The sequence below is a fragment of the Heteronotia binoei genome, chromosome 1, assembly GCF_032191835.1.
Source record: "Heteronotia binoei isolate CCM8104 ecotype False Entrance Well chromosome 1, APGP_CSIRO_Hbin_v1, whole genome shotgun sequence".
NCBI lineage: Eukaryota > Metazoa > Chordata > Lepidosauria > Squamata > Gekkonidae > Heteronotia > Heteronotia binoei.
Window position 1 is genome coordinate 254038925 of NC_083223.1, and position 6000 is coordinate 254044924.

Sequence of the window (6000 nt, forward strand, 5' to 3'; positions counted from 1 at the left end):
TTTGAGTCCAGTGGCACCTTTAAGACAGCAAAGCCTGATTCTGGGTATAAGCTTTCCTGTGCATTCTCCAGATACATTAAAACAAGTGCCACTGGACTCAGACTTTGAGGCAGGCCTGTAGCCACAGGGAGGCCTGTGGGGGCACTGCCCCACAACTTCCACGGGGAAGACTGCTTTCCCTCTTTTTTTTGGCATGGCTGAGCTGCCAAAGTGTCATCAGTGGTAGCTGGGGCTGAGAGAGCTGACCAGAGCACAGTGCATTGCAGCAGTAAAAGGAGCAAGTGGAGAGAAGGGAGGTGGAGGAGAGGGAAGCGGAAGAAGTTGCATGGAATGGGCCGGGGAGGGAGTGACTAATGGAGCTGTTGGTTGCAAAGTGGCAGGGTGGGGGAGAGGGAGGTGGAAGGAAACCCTCCCCCTCCTGCGCACAAACTGCAGCCCCTACATGACTCCCAAGTTTTACGGTTGGCTGCCTCGACTTGGCCACTTTCAGAGCCTCCTGCTTTTGCCCTTACTCCAGAAAGCAGCAAGCCTTGCAGTGGATGGGAAAGGGTGCCCCCTGACTTTTTAAAAAGCGCCCCAACTTTTAAAATCCTGGCTACGGCCCTGCTTTGGGGCTGCCCACCTGAATCTGCTTAACTAAACTGGACTTTGAAATAGTCCTAAAGGCTCAGAGCATAGCTGCTTAACAAGATAAAACATGATTTTATAGCAGGTACTGTTCAAGAATTCAAGAGCACTAAATGGATAGCTGGATTCTCCTTTATAAAAAGGGTATGTCAGAAGAGGGGTTTTTTTCCAACTAATGATACCTCAGAGTCTTAAAAATGGTTGAAAGATGAGAGGGTCAAATTAATTAAAAGCCATAATTTGATTCCTGTCAAAATGCACTAGAGTATCTGTCAGAAAATGCTACTAAAAAGGCTGAACAGTACATAAACCAATAAACAACTTTTAAAAATACAACTGGTGCTGAAAACTGTACCCCCACTGCTAACCAAGGCTAACAACAACCAATATGGAAATTAGATTTAAAACAATATCTCCAGTGCCCTAGGTATCAAAAGCCAAAATATAGATTGTTTTCTATGCAGAAGCACTGCACATGCAGTCATATGAATGACTTTTAAATTTCTGAAATGGAGCATTTATTTACTTATTTTGAAATGTGGGTATGTTTATTGCATGCATTTACTCTAAAACTGAACAAGTTGTTGCTTTGAAGAAAACACTTGTTTGCAAACACATGCATCCGTCTACAAGCTTGCATCATAGGGCTCAACATCAATATATAACACTAATATGCTAATTTAAGTTAATGTAAAGAGTTCCTTTGCCCATCGAATCATCCAGTGTTTAATATTACCTATTTTTCCTTTTTGCCATTTTCCCACATATATTGATTCTAGTGGCGAGGGCATTTGCAGGTCAGGCACCCAGAGCTTGTTTTGTACACATTCCATGTGGTGTTGATGCCACGTTGAAGCTAAGGAGTGCCATTTTAAATCAGAAGATATACTCTAGATAAATGTAGCCTTTTGCATTTCATTTATGGGCATGTAAAATCATAAACCAAACAACGTAAGCTTTACTTGTACACAGCTTCAGTCCAAGAAACAAGCTTTCAATTTTGGCTTTGAATTTGGGGTTCATCGTACTGTCTTTTCCTCCGAAGAGTCAAACCTGGCTGTTTGAAACTATGCCAGAATGAATCCTAATTCCTGCTTTCCTCTCCTCCCCTTCTCAGGCAACAAGTGCATTCCACAAATGTCAAGAAAGTTTTAAGTCTGGGACAGGCATACAGCCAGTTGTGCTGCGGTCCAACACACGTTCTTGAAATAGTACTCTTTCCTGTGCTCATCAGCTTTCTTTTGCCCTTTGCCTTCCTGACATCAGTTTGTCCACCAACACTTCCTAGTGACATTTGGAGTTACAAAGGGAAGAGCACATGTGATGTTAACATATTGCAAGACCCTCATACTCAAGTATTGATTAATCCAGAATAGAGGTTTTCTAAACTGTATTTTGATGAAGTCCTTGGAAACATATCAGGAGTTTTCCCAATGAGATCAAGCTTCGCTGAAAACTTCTTGGCCATTGCTACCAATCTTCTGTTGCAATGCACAGTCATGGGAGATGTCAGGCATGCCTTTGCTCTTGGAGTCCATGCAAGACAATGGTGGGGCTAAAGAGACCTGGGCTAAGTGCTCCAGATGGACTGTTTGTGCACTCTTGAGCATATCCCAGAATCCTCTGCAATGAGCAGAGGAGTTCCTAAGTATACTGGTCACCTGTGGTAAGGGTTCCCTTAAATGAGAAGGTTTTGAAAACCATTGATATAGAACTATAGCTGCTCTTTGCTTCTGTATGTGCAATTGTGGGTTAGAATCTGTTTCACTTTGAACATGAGCTCCAGGGGTGGAAAAGGTCTCCCCTACTGCTCTTTACAAAAGCACAAAAGTAGGCTTGAAACTCAGCATCAAAAAAACTAAGATCATGGCATCTGGCCCCATCACACATTGGCAAATAGAAGGGGAAGACATGGAAGTAGTGCCAGAATTCACATTTCTGGGATCCAAGATTACTGCAGATGGTGACTGTAGCCATGAAATTAAAAGACGTTTGCTCCTTGGGATGACAGTTATGGCGAACCTAGGCTGTATAATAAAAAGTAGAGACATCACCCTGCCAACAAATGTCCTTATAGTCAAAGCGATGGTATTCCCAGTAGTAATGTATGGCTGTGAGAGTTGGACCATAAGAAAGGTCGAGCGCAGAAGAATAGATGCTTTTGAGCTGTGGTGCTGGAGAAGAATCTTGAGAGTCCCTTGGACTACAAGAAGATCAAATCAGTCAGTCCTAAGGGAAATCAACCCCCACTGTTCCCTGGAAAGTCAGATGCTTAAGCTGAAGCTGAAATACTGTGGCCACCAAATGAGAAGGGATCACTCACTGGAGAAGACTCCGATGCTGGGAAAGACAGAAAGCAAAAGAAGAAGGGGACAGCAAAAGTTGAGAGTAAGTAATGGAAGTAATGGAAGCTGTAAAAGGTAAGAAGGACTCCTTTAAGCGGTGGAAAACCAGTCCAAGTGAGATTAATAAAAGGGAACACAGGCTCTCTCGGCTTGGCTTCGCGAACGAAGATTTAAGAAGGGTGCAATAGTCCACGTTTGCTGCAGGCTCGCTGGTGGCTGACAAGACCAATGTGGGACAGGCAGGTCCGGCCACAGCGGCTGCAGGGAAAAGTCTGATTTAGGGTTGGTCCTGTAGCAGTGCGATTCTTCCTCAATCTCCTTTTGTCCTCAAGACCAGCTATGCGTGTGTTCTCAAAGGAAGAGACAGCCTGGTGGATGGTGTGCCTCCATGCTTTGCGATCTGAGGCTAGGTCAGACCACTGGTGATGGTTGATGTGACAGGTGCTAAGGGATTTCTTCAAGGAGTCCTTGTACCTCTTCTTTGGTGCCCCTCTATTTCGATGGCCGGTGGAGAGTTCGCCATACAGGGCAATCTTGGGAAGGCGGTGGTTTTCCATCCTAGAAATATGCCCTGCCCAGCGCAGCTGCGTCTTCAACAGCAGTGCCTCGATGCTGGTAACCTCTGCCCGCTTGAGGACTTCAGTGTTGGTCACAAAGTCACTCCAGTGGATGTTGAGGATGGTGCGAAGGCAGCGCTGATGAAAGCGCTCAAGGAGTCGCAGGTGATGACGGTATAAAACCCACGATTCGGAGCCATAGATGAGGGTTGTCATCACAACCGCTTTGTAAACATTGATCTTTGTGCCTTTTTTCAGATGCTTGTTGCTCCACACTCTTTTGTGCAGTCGGCCAAATGCACGGTTTGCCTTTGCCAGCCTGTTGTCAATCTCCTTGTCGATCTTGGCATCTGAGGAGATGATGCACCCCAGGTAGCTGAACTGCTGGACTGTCTTCAGAACTGATTCACCCACAGTGATGCAGGGAGGGTGATAATCTTCCTGGGGTGCAGGCTGGTGGAGAACTTCTGTCTTCTTCAGACTAACTTCTAGGCCGAATAGCTTGGCAGCCTCTGCAAAGCAGGACGTCATATGCTGCAGAGCTGATACCGAGTGGGAGACGAGTGCAGCATCATCAGCAAACAGTAGCTCTCGGATGAGTTTTTCCATTGTCTTGGAGTGTGCCTTTAGTCGCCTCAGGTTGAACAGGCTGCCATCGGTGCGATAGCGGATGTAGACACCATCGTCCTCATCTAGATCTACTGCGGCTCTTTGAAGCATCATGCTAAAGAAGATCGTAAAGAGAGTTGGCGCGAGAACGCAGCCTTGCTTTACACCTGTGCCTATTGGGAAGGGCTCCGAGAGGTCGTTGCAGTGTCTGACTTGGCCTCGCTGGTCTTCATGTAGCTGGATGATCATGCTGAGGAACCTTGGGGGACATCCTAAACGTTCCAAGATTTGCCACAGGCCTTTCCTGCTAACGGTATCGAAAGCTTTGGTAAGGTCGACAAAAGTCACATACAGACCCTTGTTCTGTTCCCTGCATTTCTCTTGGAGCTGCCTGAGAACAAATACCATGTCGGTGGTGCTCCTGTTAGCTCTGAAGCCGCACTGGCTCTCTGGGAGGAGTTCTTCTGCAATGGTGGGCACCAGTCTGTTCAGGAGTATTCTGGCAAGGATTTTGCCTGCGATGGAGAGCAGGGTTATCCCCCGGTAGTTGGAGCAGTCTGACTTTTCCCCTTTGTTCTTGTATAGGGTGATGATGATTGCATCGCGAAAGTCCTGTGGTAATTTGCCTTGTTCCCAGCAGGTGACAAGTACTTTGTGAAGTGAGCTATGTAGTACTGTGCCCCCATGCTTCCAGATCTCTGGTGGAATTCCATCAACTCCTGCTGCCTTGCCACTTTTCAGTTGCTTGATGGCTTTAACAGTCTCTTCTAGGGTGGGGATCTCATCCAACTCTGTTTTCACCGGTTGAAGTGGGGTGAGGTGGATTGCTGAATCTTGAACTACGCGGTTGGCACTGAAGAGAACCTGAAAATACTCTGACCACCGGTTCAGTATGGATGCCTTGTCTGTGAGGAGCACTTGGCCGTCTGCACTATGCAAGGGACTCTGAGCCTGATATGATGGACCATATACTGCCTTCAGGGCTTCGTAGAACCCTCTTAAATCACCAGTGTCTGCACACAGCTGGGTTCTCTCTGCAAGCTTGGTCCACCACTCGTTCTGAATGTCTCGAAGCTTGCGCTGGAGGTTGCTACATGCAGCGCGAAAGGTTGCTTTTTTCCCAGGACAGGAGGGCTGAGCAAGATGTGCTTGGTAGGCAGATCTCTTTTTTGCCAGTAATTCTTGGATCTCTTGATTGTTCTCATCAAACCAGTCCTTGTTCTTCCTTGTGGAGAACCCGAGGACTTCTTCAGAGATCTGCAGGACGGTAGTTTTTAGGTGTTCCCAGAGTGCTTCTGGAGAAGGGTCTGTGGGGCAACTGAGGTCCTCAATTCTTGACTGGAGTTTTGCCTGGAAGGCAGCTTTAACTTCGGCTGACTGGAGGCTGCCAACCTGAAACTTCCTCCGAGGGATACCTCCTCTCCTGGGTGTGGGTTTAAAGTGAAGACGGAGATTGCAGCGTACAAGACGATGATCCGTATGACATTCTGCGCTGGGCATTACTCGGGTGTGTAAGACATCTCGAAGGTCTCTCTGGCGCACCAGAATGTAGTCGATAAGGTGCCAATGCTTGGACCGTGGGTGCATCCAGGTTGTCTTCAGACTGTTCTTCTGCTGGAAGATAGTGTTGGTGATGGTGAGCTGGTGCTCCATGCAGAATTCTAGCAGGAGGCGCCCGTTGTCATTGCAGTTTCCAATGCCGTGTTTGCCAAGTACTCCTTTCCAGGCTTCCGAGTCTTTACCTACTCTGGCATTGAAGTCGCCAAGGATGATCACCTTGTCCTCTGTAGGGGTTTTCCGTACGAGGTTGTGTAGATCAGCATAGAACTTGTTCTTTTCTGCAGGATCTGCTTGAAGGGTTG